This window comes from Ictalurus punctatus, chromosome 13 (genome assembly GCF_001660625.3).
Source record: "Ictalurus punctatus breed USDA103 chromosome 13, Coco_2.0, whole genome shotgun sequence".
NCBI classification, from domain to species: Eukaryota; Metazoa; Chordata; class Actinopteri; order Siluriformes; family Ictaluridae; genus Ictalurus; species Ictalurus punctatus.
Window position 1 is genome coordinate 7,853,356 of NC_030428.2, and position 18,550 is coordinate 7,871,905.

The following is an 18,550-nucleotide window of genomic DNA, read 5'->3' on the forward strand; positions in this document are numbered from 1 at the left end:
GTTTCAGCCCTCGTCCAATATAGGAAAAATGGAGGATCTTGCACACAGATCACAAGATTAGGTTCCAGAGCTTTCCAAAGTCTGCCAGGAAAGGGCTAGAGGGTAGCTGTGAATGTGCTAAATCAATCCAAAAGCGTTTCCTCGAGTAGCTAGTACATGTGTATGCAAGAAAATCAGCTGGAGCAGGCTGTTCACGTGGGCCCAGTGGCCTAATGGATAAGGCATCAGCCTTCGGAGCTGAGGATTGTGGGTTCAAGTCCCATCTGGGTCAAGATTCAGCTAGAGTATAGCAAGTTGTCAGCAGTACTTTAGACAGACCTGTCTGCTCTCTTTCTAGCAAGGCTTCATCTTTAATTGCTCTGACGATTAACCATCCAGAACCAAATAGACGCACCATTGGAGTGCTGGTACCATGCAAGCTTCCCATTCTTGTGAACCGCTTTCGATTCTCGGCTGGAGCCGTCTTGCTTGTCCCTTTTAAGTGCGTGTAGTGAAAACCTGCAGGATTTCTATGAACACAGCCAATTTGAAGTTGTTCTGGAAGTTTCATGTGTGAGAAGCTCAAGTGGTGCACAAGATTAAAGCTCTTGTGAACTGGTGATGAATCCTGCCACGCACACCCTGTTGGTGTTAGTCCGTTTATCACAGGAAGCGCCTTCCTTTCAGTTTTAGGCTACCTTTGTTTTATTTCCTTGGAATGTTGATGCTAGTCTGTTGATCAGAAAAGCCCCTTTATTGGAATTCACCCATTCAGGTTTCGCCTACCTTTGGTTAGTGCCTTGGAGTACCAACTCTGCCGATGTAAACTTGCAAACTCTCAACATCACCAAGCAAGCTTTGTGACATAGTTAGTCAATTTCTGGCAAGACATCATGTGATGTGAGCAGTCCAGCTCTGGTACTAGACTGCTTATCACAAAAGCCCTTTTTCAGGGAAAGCATGTTCTAGGAGAACTCATTTTCAGCTCTGGTCCAATATAGGACAAATGAAGGATCTTGAGCACAGATCAAAATCACAAAGTAAAGTCCAAGTTCCTGCCACTTAATATTGACTTCCTTTGTGGGATTTTTTGGCTCGTACAAGGAATTGTCTCTCTCACAGTAAAAAAAAAACAAAACAAAAAAAAACAAACTTGAGTTGAAAGCAGTCACGTTAGACATAGACACCATTCACGTTAGACGCATAGACACCAGTCAACACGACTAAGCTTCCCGTCATGGTGTGATCTCAACGGTCAAGCTCTGAATGAGGAGAATGTTGATGCTAGTCTGTTGATCAGAAAAGCCCCTTTGTTGGAATTCACCCATTCAGGTTTCGCCTACCTTTGGTTAGTGCCTTGGAGTACCAACTCTGCCGATGTAAACTTGCAAACTCTCAACATCACCAAGCAAGCTTTGTGACATAGTTAGTCAATTTCTGGCAAGACATCATGTGATGTGAGCAGTCCAGCTCTGGTACTAGACTGCTTATCACAAAAGCCCTTTTTCAGGGAAAGCATGTTCGAGGAGAACTCATTTTCAGCTCTGGTCCAATATAGGACAAATGAAGGATCTTGAGCACAGATCAAAATCACAAAGTAAAGTCCAAGTTCCTGCCACTTAATATTGACTTCCTTTGTGGGATTTTTTGGCTCGTACAAGGAATTGTCTCTCTCACAGTAAAAAAAAACAAAACAAAAAAAACAAACTTGAGTTGAAAGCAGTCACGTTAGACGCATAGACACCAGTCAACACAACTAAGCTTCCCGTCATGGTGTGATCTCAACGGTCAAGCTCTGAATGAGGAGAATGTTGATGCTAGTCTGTTGATCAGAAAAGCCCCTTTATTGGAATTCACCCATTCAGGTTTCGCCTACCTTTGGTTAGTGCCTTGGAGTACCAACTCTGCCGATGAAAACTTGCAAACTCTCAATATCACCAAGCAAGCTTTATGACGTAGTTAGTCAATTGCTGGCAAGACAATCATTTGATGTGAGCAGTCCAGTTCTGGTACTAGACTGCTTATCACAAAAGCCCTTTTTCAGGGAAAGCATGTTCGAGGAGAACTCATTTTCAGCTCTGGTCCAATATAGGACAAATGAAGGATCTTGAGCACAGATCAAAATGACAAAGTAAAGTCCAAGTTCCTGCCACTTAATATTGACTTCCTATGTGGGATTTTTTGGCTCGTACAAGGAATTGTCTGTCTCACAGTAAAAAAAACAAAACAAAAAAAAACAAACTTGAGTTGAAAGCAGTCACGTTAGACGCATAGACACCAGTCAACACAACTAAGCTTCCCGTCATGGTGTGATCTCAACGGTCAAGCTCTGAATGAGGAGAATGTTGATGCTAGTCTGTTGATCAGAAAAGCCCCTTTATTGGAATTCACCCATTCAGGTTTCACCTACCTTTGGTTAGTGCCTTGCAGTACCACCTCTGCCGATGAAAACTTGCAAACTCTCAACATCACCAAGCAAGCTTTGTGACGTAGTTAGTCAATTGCTGGCAAGACAATCATGTGACGTGCACAGTCCAGCTCTGAATAAGGAGTTTGTTGATGCTAATCTGTTTATCACAGGAAGCCCCTTTTCAGAGAACACACCTTCCAGGATAAATCCATTTCAGCCCTCGTCCAATATAGGACAAATAAAAGATCTTGAGCACAGATCAAAATCATAAAGTAAAGTCCAAGTTCCTGCCACTTAATATTGACTTCCTTTGTGGGATTTTTTGGCTCGTACAAAGAATTGTCTTTCTCACAGTAAAAAAAACAAAACAAAAAAAAACAAACTTGAGTTGAAAGCAGTCACGTTAGACATAGACACCATTCACGTTAGACACATAGACACCAGTCAACATGACTAAGCTTCCCATCATGGTGTGATCTCAACGGTCAAGCTCTGAATGAGGAGAATGTTGATGCTAGTCTGTTGATCAGAAAAGCCCCTTTATTGGAATTCACCCATTCAGGTTTCGCCTACCTTTGGTTAGTGCCTTGGAGTACCAACTCTGCCGATGTAAACTTGCAAACTCTCAACATCACCAAGCAAGCTTTGTGACATAGTTAGTCAATTTCTGGCAAGACATCATGTGATGTGAGCAGTCCAGCTCTGGTACTAGACTGCTTATCACAAAAGCCCTTTTTCAGGGAAAGCATGTTCGAGGAGAACTCATTTTCAGCTCTGGTCCAATATAGGACAAATGAAGGATCTTGAGCACAGATCAAAATCACAAAGTAAAGTCCAAGTTCCTGCCACTTAATATTGACTTCCTATGTGGGATTTTTTGGCTCGTACAAGGAATTGTCTGTCTCACAGTGAAAAAAACAAAACAAAAAAAAACAAACTTGAGTTGAAAGCAGTCACGTTAGACGCATAGACACCAGTCAACACAACTAAGCTTCCCGTCATGGTGTGATCTCAACGGTCAAGCTCTGAATGAGGAGAATGTTGATGCTAGTCTGTTGATCAGAAAAGCCCCTTTATTGGAATTCACCCATTCAGGTTTCGCCTACCTTTGGTTAGTGCCTTGGAGTACCAGCTCTGGTGATGAAAACTTGCAAACTCTCAACATCACCAAGCAAGCTTTGTGACGTAGTTCGTCAATTGCTGGCAAGACAATCATGTGATGTGAGCAGTCCAGCTCTGAATAAGGAGTTTGTTGATGCTAATCTGTTTATCACAGGAAGCCCCTTTTCAGAGAACACACCTTCCAGGATAAATCCGTTTCAGCCCTCGTCCAATATAGGAAAAATGGAGGATCTTGCACACAGATCACAAGATTAGGTTCCAGAGCTTTCCAAAGTCTGCCAGGAAAGGGCTAGAGGGTAGCTGTGAATGTGCTAAATCAATCCAAAAGCGTTTCCTCGAGTAGCTAGTACATGTGTATGCAAGAAAATCAGCTGGAGCAGGCTGTTCACGTGGGCCCAGTGGCCTAATGGATAAGGCATCAGCCTTCGGAGCTGAGGATTGTGGGTTCAAGTCCCATCTGGGTCAAGATTCAGCTAGAGTATAGCAAGTTGTCAGCAGTACTTTAGACAGACCTGTCTGCTCTCTTTCTAGCAAGGCTTCATCTTTAATTGCTCTGACGATTAACCATCCAGAACCAAATAGACGCACCATTGGAGTGCTGGTACCATGCAAGCTTCCCATTCTTGTGAACCGCTTTCGATTCTCGGCTGGAGCCGTCTTGCTTGTCCCTTTTAAGTGCGTGTAGTGAAAACCTGCAGGATTTCTATGAACACAGCCAATTTGAAGTTGTTCTGGAAGTTTCATGTGTGAGAAGCTCAAGTGGTGCACAAGATTAAAGCTCTTGTGAACTGGTGATGAATCCTGCCACGCACACCCTGTTGGTGTTAGTCCGTTTATCACAGGAAGCGCCTTCCTTTCAGTTTTAGGCTACCTTTGTTTTATTTCCTTGGAATGTTGATGCTAGTCTGTTGATCAGAAAAGCCCCTTTATTGGAATTCACCCATTCAGGTTTCGCCTACCTTTGGTTAGTGCCTTGGAGTACCAACTCTGCCGATGTAAACTTGCAAACTCTCAACATCACCAAGCAAGCTTTGTGACATAGTTAGTCAATTTCTGGCAAGACATCATATGATGTGAGCAGTCCAGCTCTGGTACTAGACTGCTTATCACAAAAGCCCTTTTTCAGGGAAAGCATGTTCTAGGAGAACTCATTTTCAGCTCTGGTCCAATATAGGACAAATGAAGGATCTTGAGCACAGATCAAAATCACAAAGTAAAGTCCAAGTTCCTGCCACTTAATATTGACTTCCTTTGTGGGATTTTTTGGCTCGTACAAGGAATTGTCTCTCTCACAGTAAAAAAAAACAAAACAAAAAAAAACAAACTTGAGTTGAAAGCAGTCACGTTAGACATAGACACCATTCACGTTAGACACATAGACACCAGTCAACATGACTAAGCTTCCCGTCATGGTGTGATCTCAACGGTCAAGCTCTGAATGAGGAGAATGTTGATGCTAGTCTGTTGATCAGAAAAGCCCCTTTATTGGAATTCACCCATTCAGGTTTCGCCTACCTTTGGTTAGTGCCTTGGAGTACCAACTCTGCCGATGTAAACTTGCAAACTCTCAACATCACCAAGCAAGCTTTGTGACATAGTTAGTCAATTTCTGGCAAGACATCATGTGATGTGAGCAGTCCAGCTCTGGTACTAGACTGCTTATCACAAAAGCCCTTTTTCAGGGAAAGCATGTTCGAGGAGAACTCATTTTCAGCTCTGGTCCAATATAGGACAAATGAAGGATCTTGAGCACAGATCAAAATCACAAAGTAAAGTCCAAGTTCCTGCCACTTAATATTGACTTCCTTTGTGGGATTTTTTGGCTCGTACAAGGAATTGTCTCTCTCACAGTAAAAAAAAACAAAACAAAAAAAACAAACTTGAGTTGAAAGCAGTCACGTTAGACGCATAGACACCAGTCAACACAACTAAGCTTCCCGTCATGGTGTGATCTCAACGGTCAAGCTCTGAATGAGGAGAATGTTGATGCTAGTCTGTTGATCAGAAAAGCCCCTTTATTGGAATTCACCCATTCAGGTTTCGCCTACCTTTGGTTAGTGCCTTGGAGTACCAGCTCTGGTGATGAAAACTTGCAAACTCTCAACATCACCAAGCAAGCTTTGTGACGTAGTTCGTCAATTGCTGGCAAGACAATCATGTGATGTGAGCAGTCCAGCTCTGAATAAGGAGTTTGTTGATGCTAATCTGTTTATCACAGGAAGCCCCTTTTCAGAGAACACACCTTCCAGGATAAATCCGTTTCAGCCCTCGTCCAATATAGGAAAAATGGAGGATCTTGCACACAGATCACAAGATTAGGTTCCAGAGCTTTCCAAAGTCTGCCAGGAAAGGGCTAGAGGGTAGCTGTGAATGTGCTAAATCAATCCAAAAGCGTTTCCTCGAGTAGCTAGTACATGTGTATGCAAGAAAATCAGCTGGAGCAGGCTGTTCACGTGGGCCCAGTGGCCTAATGGATAAGGCATCAGCCTTCGGAGCTGAGGATTGTGGGTTCAAGTCCCATCTGGGTCAAGATTCAGCTAGAGTATAGCAAGTTGTCAGCAGTACTTTAGACAGACCTGTCTGCTCTCTTTCTAGCAAGGCTTCATCTTTAATTGCTCTGACGATTAACCATCCAGAACCAAATAGACGCACCATTGGAGTGCTGGTACCATGCAAGCTTCCCATTCTTGTGAACCGCTTTCGATTCTCGGCTGGAGCCGTCTTGCTTGTCCCTTTTAAGTGCGTGTAGTGAAAACCTGCAGGATTTCTATGAACACAGCCAATTTGAAGTTGTTCTGGAAGTTTCATGTGTGAGAAGCTCAAGTGGTGCACAAGATTAAAGCTCTTGTGAACTGGTGATGAATCCTGCCACGCACACCCTGTTGGTGTTAGTCCGTTTATCACAGGAAGCGCCTTCCTTTCAGTTTTAGGCTACCTTTGTTTTATTTCCTTGGAATGTTGATGCTAGTCTGTTGATCAGAAAAGCCCCTTTATTGGAATTCACCCATTCAGGTTTCGCCTACCTTTGGTTAGTGCCTTGGAGTACCAACTCTGCCGATGTAAACTTGCAAACTCTCAACATCACCAAGCAAGCTTTGTGACATAGTTAGTCAATTTCTGGCAAGACATCATGTGATGTGAGCAGTCCAGCTCTGGTACTAGACTGCTTATCACAAAAGCCCTTTTTCAGGGAAAGCATGTTCTAGGAGAACTCATTTTCAGCTCTGGTCCAATATAGGACAAATGAAGGATCTTGAGCACAGATCAAAATCACAAAGTAAAGTCCAAGTTCCTGCCACTTAATATTGACTTCCTTTGTGGGATTTTTTGGCTCGTACAAGGAATTGTCTCTCTCACAGTAAAAAAAAAACAAAACAAAAAAAAACAAACTTGAGTTGAAAGCAGTCACGTTAGACATAGACACCATTCACGTTAGACGCATAGACACCAGTCAACACGACTAAGCTTCCCGTCATGGTGTGATCTCAACGGTCAAGCTCTGAATGAGGAGAATGTTGATGCTAGTCTGTTGATCAGAAAAGCCCCTTTGTTGGAATTCACCCATTCAGGTTTCGCCTACCTTTGGTTAGTGCCTTGGAGTACCAACTCTGCCGATGTAAACTTGCAAACTCTCAACATCACCAAGCAAGCTTTGTGACATAGTTAGTCAATTTCTGGCAAGACATCATGTGATGTGAGCAGTCCAGCTCTGGTACTAGACTGCTTATCACAAAAGCCCTTTTTCAGGGAAAGCATGTTCGAGGAGAACTCATTTTCAGCTCTGGTCCAATATAGGACAAATGAAGGATCTTGAGCACAGATCAAAATCACAAAGTAAAGTCCAAGTTCCTGCCACTTAATATTGACTTCCTTTGTGGGATTTTTTGGCTCGTACAAGGAATTGTCTCTCTCACAGTAAAAAAAAACAAAACAAAAAAAACAAACTTGAGTTGAAAGCAGTCACGTTAGACGCATAGACACCAGTCAACACAACTAAGCTTCCCGTCATGGTGTGATCTCAACGGTCAAGCTCTGAATGAGGAGAATGTTGATGCTAGTCTGTTGATCAGAAAAGCCCCTTTATTGGAATTCACCCATTCAGGTTTCGCCTACCTTTGGTTAGTGCCTTGGAGTACCAACTCTGCCGATGAAAACTTGCAAACTCTCAATATCACCAAGCAAGCTTTATGACGTAGTTAGTCAATTGCTGGCAAGACAATCATTTGATGTGAGCAGTCCAGTTCTGGTACTAGACTGCTTATCACAAAAGCCCTTTTTCAGGGAAAGCATGTTCGAGGAGAACTCATTTTCAGCTCTGGTCCAATATAGGACAAATGAAGGATCTTGAGCACAGATCAAAATGACAAAGTAAAGTCCAAGTTCCTGCCACTTAATATTGACTTCCTATGTGGGATTTTTTGGCTCGTACAAGGAATTGTCTGTCTCACAGTAAAAAAAACAAAACAAAAAAAAACAAACTTGAGTTGAAAGCAGTCACGTTAGACGCATAGACACCAGTCAACACAACTAAGCTTCCCGTCATGGTGTGATCTCAACGGTCAAGCTCTGAATGAGGAGAATGTTGATGCTAGTCTGTTGATCAGAAAAGCCCCTTTATTGGAATTCACCCATTCAGGTTTCACCTACCTTTGGTTAGTGCCTTGCAGTACCACCTCTGCCGATGAAAACTTGCAAACTCTCAACATCACCAAGCAAGCTTTGTGACGTAGTTAGTCAATTGCTGGCAAGACAATCATGTGACGTGCACAGTCCAGCTCTGAATAAGGAGTTTGTTGATGCTAATCTGTTTATCACAGGAAGCCCCTTTTCAGAGAACACACCTTCCAGGATAAATCCATTTCAGCCCTCGTCCAATATAGGACAAATAAAAGATCTTGAGCACAGATCAAAATCATAAAGTAAAGTCCAAGTTCCTGCCACTTAATATTGACTTCCTTTGTGGGATTTTTTGGCTCGTACAAAGAATTGTCTTTCTCACAGTAAAAAAAACAAAACAAAAAAAAACAAACTTGAGTTGAAAGCAGTCACGTTAGACATAGACACCATTCACGTTAGACACATAGACACCAGTCAACATGACTAAGCTTCCCATCATGGTGTGATCTCAACGGTCAAGCTCTGAATGAGGAGAATGTTGATGCTAGTCTGTTGATCAGAAAAGCCCCTTTATTGGAATTCACCCATTCAGGTTTCGCCTACCTTTGGTTAGTGCCTTGGAGTACCAACTCTGCCGATGTAAACTTGCAAACTCTCAACATCACCAAGCAAGCTTTGTGACATAGTTAGTCAATTTCTGGCAAGACATCATGTGATGTGAGCAGTCCAGCTCTGGTACTAGACTGCTTATCACAAAAGCCCTTTTTCAGGGAAAGCATGTTCGAGGAGAACTCATTTTCAGCTCTGGTCCAATATAGGACAAATGAAGGATCTTGAGCACAGATCAAAATCACAAAGTAAAGTCCAAGTTCCTGCCACTTAATATTGACTTCCTATGTGGGATTTTTTGGCTCGTACAAGGAATTGTCTGTCTCACAGTGAAAAAAACAAAACAAAAAAAAACAAACTTGAGTTGAAAGCAGTCACGTTAGACGCATAGACACCAGTCAACACAACTAAGCTTCCCGTCATGGTGTGATCTCAACGGTCAAGCTCTGAATGAGGAGAATGTTGATGCTAGTCTGTTGATCAGAAAAGCCCCTTTATTGGAATTCACCCATTCAGGTTTCGCCTACCTTTGGTTAGTGCCTTGGAGTACCAGCTCTGGTGATGAAAACTTGCAAACTCTCAACATCACCAAGCAAGCTTTGTGACGTAGTTCGTCAATTGCTGGCAAGACAATCATGTGATGTGAGCAGTCCAGCTCTGAATAAGGAGTTTGTTGATGCTAATCTGTTTATCACAGGAAGCCCCTTTTCAGAGAACACACCTTCCAGGATAAATCCGTTTCAGCCCTCGTCCAATATAGGAAAAATGGAGGATCTTGCACACAGATCACAAGATTAGGTTCCAGAGCTTTCCAAAGTCTGCCAGGAAAGGGCTAGAGGGTAGCTGTGAATGTGCTAAATCAATCCAAAAGCGTTTCCTCGAGTAGCTAGTACATGTGTATGCAAGAAAATCAGCTGGAGCAGGCTGTTCACGTGGGCCCAGTGGCCTAATGGATAAGGCATCAGCCTTCGGAGCTGAGGATTGTGGGTTCAAGTCCCATCTGGGTCAAGATTCAGCTAGAGTATAGCAAGTTGTCAGCAGTACTTTAGACAGACCTGTCTGCTCTCTTTCTAGCAAGGCTTCATCTTTAATTGCTCTGACGATTAACCATCCAGAACCAAATAGACGCACCATTGGAGTGCTGGTACCATGCAAGCTTCCCATTCTTGTGAACCGCTTTCGATTCTCGGCTGGAGCCGTCTTGCTTGTCCCTTTTAAGTGCGTGTAGTGAAAACCTGCAGGATTTCTATGAACACAGCCAATTTGAAGTTGTTCTGGAAGTTTCATGTGTGAGAAGCTCAAGTGGTGCACAAGATTAAAGCTCTTGTGAACTGGTGATGAATCCTGCCACGCACACCCTGTTGGTGTTAGTCCGTTTATCACAGGAAGCGCCTTCCTTTCAGTTTTAGGCTACCTTTGTTTTATTTCCTTGGAATGTTGATGCTAGTCTGTTGATCAGAAAAGCCCCTTTATTGGAATTCACCCATTCAGGTTTCGCCTACCTTTGGTTAGTGCCTTGGAGTACCAACTCTGCCGATGTAAACTTGCAAACTCTCAACATCACCAAGCAAGCTTTGTGACATAGTTAGTCAATTTCTGGCAAGACATCATATGATGTGAGCAGTCCAGCTCTGGTACTAGACTGCTTATCACAAAAGCCCTTTTTCAGGGAAAGCATGTTCTAGGAGAACTCATTTTCAGCTCTGGTCCAATATAGGACAAATGAAGGATCTTGAGCACAGATCAAAATCACAAAGTAAAGTCCAAGTTCCTGCCACTTAATATTGACTTCCTTTGTGGGATTTTTTGGCTCGTACAAGGAATTGTCTCTCTCACAGTAAAAAAAAACAAAACAAAAAAAAACAAACTTGAGTTGAAAGCAGTCACGTTAGACATAGACACCATTCACGTTAGACACATAGACACCAGTCAACATGACTAAGCTTCCCGTCATGGTGTGATCTCAACGGTCAAGCTCTGAATGAGGAGAATGTTGATGCTAGTCTGTTGATCAGAAAAGCCCCTTTATTGGAATTCACCCATTCAGGTTTCGCCTACCTTTGGTTAGTGCCTTGGAGTACCAACTCTGCCGATGTAAACTTGCAAACTCTCAACATCACCAAGCAAGCTTTGTGACATAGTTAGTCAATTTTTGGCAAGACATCATGTGATGTGAGCAGTCCAGCTCTGGTACTAGACTGCTTATCACAAAAGCCCTTTTTCAGGGAAAGCATGTTCGAGGAGAACTCATTTTCAGCTCTGGTCCAATATAGGACAAATGAAGGATCTTGAGCACAGATCAAAATCACAAAGTAAAGTCCAAGTTCCTGCCACTTAATATTGACTTCCTATGTGGGATTTTTTGGCTCGTACAAGGAATTGTCTGTCTCACAGTAAAAAAAACAAAACAAAAAAAAACAAACTTGAGTTGAAAGCAGTCACGTTAGACGCATAGACACCAGTCAACACAACTAAGCTTCCCGTCATGGTGTGATCTCAACGGTCAAGCTCTGAATGAGGAGAATGTTGATGCTAGTCTGTTGATCAGAAAAGCCCCTTTATTGGAATTCACCCATTCAGGTTTCGCCTACCTTTGGTTAGTGCCTTGGAGTACCAGCTCTGGTGATGAAAACTTGCAAACTCTCAACATCACCAAGCAAGCTTTGTGACGTAGTTCGTCAATTGCTGGCAAGACAATCATGTGATGTGAGCAGTCCAGCTCTGAATAAGGAGTTTGTTGATGCTAATCTGTTTATCACAGGAAGCCCCTTTTCAGAGAACACACCTTCCAGGATAAATCCGTTTCAGCCCTCGTCCAATATAGGAAAAATGGAGGATCTTGCACACAGATCACAAGATTAGGTTCCAGAGCTTTCCAAAGTCTGCCAGGAAAGGGCTAGAGGGTAGCTGTGAATGTGCTAAATCAATCCAAAAGCGTTTCCTCGAGTAGCTAGTACATGTGTATGCAAGAAAATCAGCTGGAGCAGGCTGTTCATGTTGGCCCAGTGGCCTAATGGATAAGGCATCAGCCTTCGGAGCTGAGGATTGTGGGTTCAAGTCCCATCTGGGTCAAGATTCAGCTAGAGTATAGCAAGTTGTCAGCAGTACTTTAGACAGACCTGTCTGCTCTCTTTCTAGCAAGGCTTCATCTTTAATTGCTCTGACGATTAACCATCCAGAACCAAATAGACGCACCATTGGAGTGCTGGTACCATGCAAGCTTCCCATTCTTGTGAACCGCTTTCGATTCTCGGCTGGAGCCGTCTTGCTTGTCCCTTTTAAGGGCGTGTTGAGAAAACCTGCAGGATTTCTATGAACACAGCCAATTTGAAGTTGTTCTGGAAGTTTCATGTGTGAGAAGCTCAAGTGGTGCACAAGATTAAAGCTCTTGTGAACTGGTGATGAATCCTGCCACGCACACCCTGTTGGTGTTAGTCCGTTTATCACAGGAAGCGCCTTCCTTTCAGTTTTAGGCTACCTTTGTTTTATTGCCTTGGAACACCACCTTCGGCGATGCAAAGTAGCAAAATCTCTACGTTACCAGTCAAGTTTCGTGACATAGTTAGTCACATGCTAGACCACACAATCATGTGATGTGAAGTTTGTGGCTCTGAATATGGAGCGCACTGGTACTAGACTGCTTAACACAAAAGCCCTTTTTCAGGGAAAGCACGTTCTAGGAGAACTCATTTTCAGCTCTGGTCCAATATCTGTTGATCAGAAAAGCCCCTTTATTGGAATTCACCCATTCAGATTTCGCCTACCTTTGGTTAGTGCCTTGGAGTACCAACTCTGCCGATGAAAACTTCCAAACTCTCAACATCACCAAGCAAGCTTTGTGACGTAGTTAGTCAATTGCTGGCAAGACAATCATGTGATGTGAGCAGTCCAGCTCTGGTACTAGACTGCTTATCACAAAAGCCCTTTGTCAGGGAAAGCACGTTCTAGGAGAACTCGTTTTCAGCTCTGGTCCAATATAGGACAAATGAAGGATCTTGAGCACAGATCAAAATGACAAAGTAAAGTCCAAGTTCCTGCCACTTAATATTGACTTCCTATGTGGGATTTTTTGGCTCGTACAAGGAATTGTCTCTCTCACAGTAAAAAAAAACAAAACAAAAAAAAACAAACTTGAGTTGAAAGCAGTCACGTTAGACATAGACACCATTCACGTTAGACGCATAGACACCAGTCAACACGACTAAGCTTCCCGTCATGGTGTGATCTCAACGGTCAAGCTCTGAATGAGGAGAATGTTGATGCTAGTCTGTTGATCAGAAAAGCCCCTTTATTGGAATTCACCCATTCAGGTTTCGCCTACCTTTGGTTAGTGCCTTGGAGTACCAACTCTGCCGATGTAAACTTGCAAACTCTCAACATCACCAAGCAAGCTTTGTGACATAGTTAGTCAATTTCTGGCAAGACATCATGTGATGTGAGCAGTCCAGCTCTGGTACTAGACTGCTTATCACAAAAGCCCTTTTTCAGGGAAAGCATGTTCTAGGAGAACTCATTTTCAGCTCTGGTCCAATATAGGACAAATGAAGGATCTTGAGCACAGATCAAAATCACAAAGTAAAGTCCAAGTTCCTGCCACTTAATATTGACTTCCTTTGTGGGATTTTTTGGCTCGTACAAGGAATTGTCTCTCTCACAGTAAAAAAAAAACAAAACAAAAAAAAACAAACTTGAGTTGAAAGCAGTCACGTTAGACATAGACACCATTCACGTTAGACGCATAGACACCAGTCAACACGACTAAGCTTCCCGTCATGGTGTGATCTCAACGGTCAAGCTCTGAATGAGGAGAATGTTGATGCTAGTCTGTTGATCAGAAAAGCCCCTTTGTTGGAATTCACCCATTCAGGTTTCGCCTACCTTTGGTTAGTGCCTTGGAGTACCAACTCTGCCGATGTAAACTTGCAAACTCTCAACATCACCAAGCAAGCTTTGTGACATAGTTAGTCAATTTCTGGCAAGACATCATGTGATGTGAGCAGTCCAGCTCTGGTACTAGACTGCTTATCACAAAAGCCCTTTTTCAGGGAAAGCATGTTCGAGGAGAACTCATTTTCAGCTCTGGTCCAATATAGGACAAATGAAGGATCTTGAGCACAGATCAAAATCACAAAGTAAAGTCCAAGTTCCTGCCACTTAATATTGACTTCCTTTGTGGGATTTTTTGGCTCGTACAAGGAATTGTCTCTCTCACAGTAAAAAAAAACAAAACAAAAAAAACAAACTTGAGTTGAAAGCAGTCACGTTAGACGCATAGACACCAGTCAACACAACTAAGCTTCCCGTCATGGTGTGATCTCAACGGTCAAGCTCTGAATGAGGAGAATGTTGATGCTAGTCTGTTGATCAGAAAAGCCCCTTTATTGGAATTCACCCATTCAGGTTTCGCCTACCTTTGGTTAGTGCCTTGGAGTACCAGCTCTGGTGATGAAAACTTGCAAACTCTCAACATCACCAAGCAAGCTTTGTGACGTAGTTCGTCAATTGCTGGCAAGACAATCATGTGATGTGAGCAGTCCAGCTCTGAATAAGGAGTTTGTTGATGCTAATCTGTTTATCACAGGAAGCCCCTTTTCAGAGAACACACCTTCCAGGATAAATCCGTTTCAGCCCTCGTCCAATATAGGAAAAATGGAGGATCTTGCACACAGATCACAAGATTAGGTTCCAGAGCTTTCCAAAGTCTGCCAGGAAAGGGCTAGAGGGTAGCTGTGAATGTGCTAAATCAATCCAAAAGCGTTTCCTCGAGTAGCTAGTACATGTGTATGCAAGAAAATCAGCTGGAGCAGGCTGTTCACGTTGGCCCAGTGGCCTAATGGATAAGGCATCAGCCTTTGGAGCTGAGGATTGTGGGTTCAAGTCCCATTTGGGTCAAGATTCAGCTAGAGTATAGCAAGTTGTCAGCAGTACTTTAGATAGACCTGTCTGTTCTCTTTCTAGCAAGGCTTCATCTTTAATTGCTCTGACGATTAACCATCCAGAACCAAATAGACGCACCATTGGAGTGCTGGTACCATGCAAGCTTCCCATTCTTGTGAACCGCTTTCGATTCTCGGCTGGAGGCGTCTTGCTTGTCCCTTTTAAGGGCGTGTTGAGAAAACCTGCAGGATTTCTATGAACACAGCCAATTTGAAGTTGTTCTGGAAGTTTCATGTGTGAGAAGCTCAAGTGGTGCACAAGATTAAAGCTCTTGTGAACTGGTGATGAATCCTGCCACGCACACCCTGTTGGTGTTAGTCCGTTTATCACAGGAAGCGCCTTCCTTTCAGTTTTAGGCTACCTTTGTTTTATTTCCTTGGAATGTTGATGCTAGTCTGTTGATCAGAAAAGCCACTTTATTGGAATTCACCCATTCAGGTTTCGCCTACCTTTGGTTAGTGCCTTGGAGTGCCAACTCTGCCGATGAAAACTTGCAAACTCTCAATATCACCAAGCAAGCTTTATGACGTAGTTAGTCAATTGCTGGCAAGACAATCATTTGATGTGAGCAGTCCAGTTCTGGTACTAGACTGCTTATCACAAAAGCCCTTTTTCAGGGAAAGCATGTTCTAGGAGAACTCATTTTCAGCTCTGGTCCAATATAGGACAAATGAAGGATCTTGAGCACAGATCAAAATCACAAAGTAAAGTCCAAGTTCCTGCCACTTAATATTGACTTCCTTTGTGGGATTTTTTGGCTCGTACAAGGCTCGTACAAGGAATTGTCTCTCTCACAGTAAAAAAAAACAAAACAAAAAAAACAAACTTGAGTTGAAAGCAGTCACGTTAGACGCATAGACACCAGTCAACACAACTAAGCTTCCCGTCATGGTGTGATCTCAACGGTCAAGCTCTGAATGAGGAGAATGTTGATGCTAGTCTGTTGATCAGAAAAGCCCCTTTATTGGAATTCACCCATTCAGGTTTCGCCTACCTTTGGTTAGTGCCTTGGAGTACCAGCTCTGGTGATGAAAACTTGCAAACTCTCAACATCACCAAGCAAGCTTTGTGACGTAGTTCGTCAATTGCTGGCAAGACAATCATGTGATGTGAGCAGTCCAGCTCTGAATAAGGAGTTTGTTGATGCTAATCTGTTTATCACAGGAAGCCCCTTTTCAGAGAACACACCTTCCAGGATAAATCCGTTTCAGCCCTCGTCCAATATAGGAAAAATGGAGGATCTTGCACACAGATCACAAGATTAGGTTCCAGAGCTTTCCAAAGTCTGCCAGGAAAGGGCTAGAGGGTAGCTGTGAATGTGCTAAATCAATCCAAAAGCGTTTCCTCGAGTAGCTAGTACATGTGTATGCAAGAAAATCAGCTGGAGCAGGCTGTTCACGTTGGCCCAGTGGCCTAATGGATAAGGCATCAGCCTTCGGAGCTGAGGATTGTGGGTTCAAGTCCCATCTGGGTCAAGATTCAGCTAGAGTATAGCAAGTTGTCAGCAGTACTTTAGACAGACCTGTCTGCTCTCTTTCTAGCAAGGCTTCATCTTTAATTGCTCTGACGATTAACCATCCAGAACCAAATAGACGCACCATTGGAGTGCTGGTACCATGCAAGCTTCCCATTCTTGTGAACCGCTTTCGATTCTCGGCTGGAGCCGTCTTGCTTGTCCCTTTTAAGTGCATGTAGTGAAAACCTGCAGGATTTCTATGAACACAGCCAATTTGAAGTTGTTCTGGAAGTTTCATGTGTGAGAAGCTCAAGTGGTGCACAAGATTAAAGCTCTTGTGAACTGGTGATGAATCCTGCCACGCACACCCTGTTGGTGTTAGTCCGTTTATCACAGGAAGCGCCTTCCTTTCAGTTTTAGGCTACCTTTGTTTTATTTCCTTGGAATGTTGATGCTAGTCTGTTGATCAGAAAAGCCCCTTTATTGGAATTCACCCATTCAGGTTTCGCCTACCTTTGGTTAGTGCCTTGGAGTACCAACTCTGCCGATGTAAACTTGCAAACTCTCAACATCACCAAGCAAGCTTTGTGACATAGTTAGTCAATTTCTGGCAAGACATCATGTGATGTGAGCAGTCCAGCTCTGGTACTAGACTGCTTATCACAAAAGCCCTTTTTCAGGGAAAGCATGTTCTAGGAGAACTCATTTTCAGCTCTGGTCCAATATAGGACAAATGAAGGATCTTGAGCACAGATCAAAATCACAAAGTAAAGTCCAAGTTCCTGCCACTTAATATTGACTTCCTTTGTGGGATTTTTTGGCTCGTACAAGGAATTGTCTCTCTCACAGTAAAAAAAAACAAAACAAAAAAAAACAAACTTGAGTTGAAAGCAGTCACGTTAGACATAGACACCATTCACGTTAGACGCATAGACACCAGTCAACACGACTAAGCTTCCCGTCATGGTGTGATCTCAACGGTCAAGCTCTGAATGAGGAGAATGTTGATGCTAGTCTGTTGATCAGAAAAGCCCCTTTGTTGGAATTCACCCATTCAGGTTTCGCCTACCTTTGGTTAGTGCCTTGGAGTACCAACTCTGCTGATGTAAACTTGCAAACTCTCAACATCACCAAGCAAGCTTTGTGACATAGTTAGTCAATTTCTGGCAAGACATCATGTGATGTGAGCAGTCCAGCTCTGGTACTAGACTGCTTATCACAAAAGCCCTTTTTCAGGGAAAGCATGTTCGAGGAGAACTCATTTTCAGCTCTGGTCCAATATAGGACAAATGAAGGATCTTGAGCAAAGATCAAAATCACAAAGTAAAGTCCAAGTTCCTGCCACTTAATATAGACTTCCTTTGTGGGATTTTTTGGCTCGTACAAGGAATTGTCTCTCTCACAGTAAAAAAAAACAAAACAAAAAAAACAAACTTGAGTTGAAAGCAGTCACGTTAGACACCAGTCAACACAACTAAGCTTCCCGTCATCGTGTGATCTCAACGGTCAAGCTCTGAATGAGGAGAATGTTGATGCTAGTCTGTTGATCAGAAAAGCCCCTTTATTGGAATTCACCCATTCAGGTTTCACCTACCTTTGGTTAGTGCCTTGGAGTACCAGCTCTGGTGATGAAAACTTGCAAACTCTCAACATCACCAAGCAAGCTTTGTGACGTAGTTCGTCAATTGCTGGCAAGACAATCATGTGATGTGAGCAGTCCAGCTCTGGTACTAGACTGCTTATCACAAAAGCCCTTTTTCAGGGAAAGCATGTTCTAGAAGAACTCATTTTCAGCTCTGGTCCAATATAGGACAAATGAACGATCTTGAGCGCAGATCAAAATGACAAAGTAAAGTCCAACTTCCTGCCACTTAATATTGACTTCCTTTGTGGGATTTTTTGGCTCGTACAAGGAATTGTCTCTCTCACAGTAAAAAAAAACAAAACAAAAAAAACAAACTTGAGTTGAAAGCAGTCACGTTAGACGCATAGACACCAGTCAACACAACTAAGCTTCCCGTCATCGTGTGATCTCAACGGTCAAGCTCTGAATGAGGAGAATGTTGATGCTAGTCTGTTGATCAGAAAAGCCCCTTTATTGGAATTCACCCATTCAGGTTTCGCCTACCTTTGGTTAGTGCCTTGGAGTACCAGCTCTGGTGATGAAAACTTGCAAACTCTCAACATCACCAAGCAAGCTTTGTGACGTAGTTCGTCAATTGCTGGCAAGACAATCATGTGATGTGAGCAGTCCAGCTCTGAATAAGGAGTTTGTTGATGCTAATCTGTTTATCACAGGAAGCCCCTTTTCAGAGAACACACCTTCCAGGATAAATCCGTTTCAGCCCTCGTCCAATATAGGAAAAATGGAGGATCTTGCACACAGATCACAAGATTAGGTTCCAGAGCTTTCCAAAGTC

At 43.0% G+C, this 18,550-nt stretch overlaps 7 non-coding genes across 7 annotated transcripts; all 7 read left to right on the forward strand.

The window, feature by feature from the left end:
- Positions 1-198: 198 nt before the first annotated feature.
- trnar-ucg (transfer RNA arginine (anticodon UCG)) lies at positions 199-271 on the forward strand. The gene has a single exon. It is a non-coding gene; the product is annotated as a tRNA-Arg (tRNA).
- A 3,632-nt stretch (positions 272-3,903) lies between these two features.
- On the forward strand, positions 3,904-3,976 carry trnar-ucg (transfer RNA arginine (anticodon UCG)). Its single transcript has one exon. It is a non-coding gene; the product is annotated as a tRNA-Arg (tRNA).
- A 1,991-nt stretch (positions 3,977-5,967) lies between these two features.
- On the forward strand, positions 5,968-6,040 carry trnar-ucg (transfer RNA arginine (anticodon UCG)). Its single transcript has one exon. It is a non-coding gene; the product is annotated as a tRNA-Arg (tRNA).
- A 3,632-nt stretch (positions 6,041-9,672) lies between these two features.
- trnar-ucg (transfer RNA arginine (anticodon UCG)) lies at positions 9,673-9,745 on the forward strand. Its single transcript has one exon. It is a non-coding gene; the product is annotated as a tRNA-Arg (tRNA).
- Positions 9,746-11,736: 1,991 nt separating this feature from the next.
- On the forward strand, positions 11,737-11,809 carry trnar-ucg (transfer RNA arginine (anticodon UCG)). The gene has a single exon. It is a non-coding gene; the product is annotated as a tRNA-Arg (tRNA).
- A 2,747-nt stretch (positions 11,810-14,556) lies between these two features.
- On the forward strand, positions 14,557-14,629 carry trnaq-uug (transfer RNA glutamine (anticodon UUG)). The gene has a single exon. It is a non-coding gene; the product is annotated as a tRNA-Gln (tRNA).
- Positions 14,630-16,076: 1,447 nt separating this feature from the next.
- trnar-ucg (transfer RNA arginine (anticodon UCG)) lies at positions 16,077-16,149 on the forward strand. Its single transcript has one exon. It is a non-coding gene; the product is annotated as a tRNA-Arg (tRNA).
- The last annotated feature ends 2,401 nt before the right edge of the window (positions 16,150-18,550 follow it).